At 32.5% G+C, this 388-nt stretch overlaps 1 protein-coding gene across 1 annotated transcript in view; it reads left to right on the top strand.

Annotated features, from left to right (window-relative positions):
* LOC107562221 (tensin-1-like) overlaps positions 1–388 on the top strand; it is a 121,738-nt gene that overhangs the window by 98,668 nt on the left and 22,682 nt on the right. The window lies entirely within an intron of this gene.

Consider the following 388-nt stretch of genomic DNA (forward strand, 5'->3'; position numbering starts at 1 on the left):
TAGATAGATAGATAGATAGATAGATAGATAGATAGATAGATAGATAGATAGATAGATAGATAGATAGATAGATAGATACTCTTACAACACATCTTCCCATCAAATACAATATTATTAAAGAGAATAAAGCTCATCTGAGAATGGACAGTTAAGGGTGGTTCAATTTGTCCGCACACACCACTGGACCTGTGTGTGTATTCACAAGATCCTTTTGAAATGTCACATCAGGACAATTCAAGTCAACATATTCAAGGAAACTGTCCAAAGTCCAAGTAAAAATCTCCATGAATGACTAGTATTAAACTGACATAGAGCAGCCTCCAGAATTCAAAATTAAAAAAAAAAAAAAAAACCTTAAAGAAAAACAAATCGTTTCTTCTCACCACTT

This window comes from Sinocyclocheilus grahami, unplaced genomic scaffold (assembly GCF_001515645.1).
Source record: "Sinocyclocheilus grahami isolate Dianchi unplaced genomic scaffold, SAMN03320097.WGS_v1.1 scaffold813.1, whole genome shotgun sequence".
NCBI classification, from domain to species: Eukaryota; Metazoa; Chordata; class Actinopteri; order Cypriniformes; family Cyprinidae; genus Sinocyclocheilus; species Sinocyclocheilus grahami.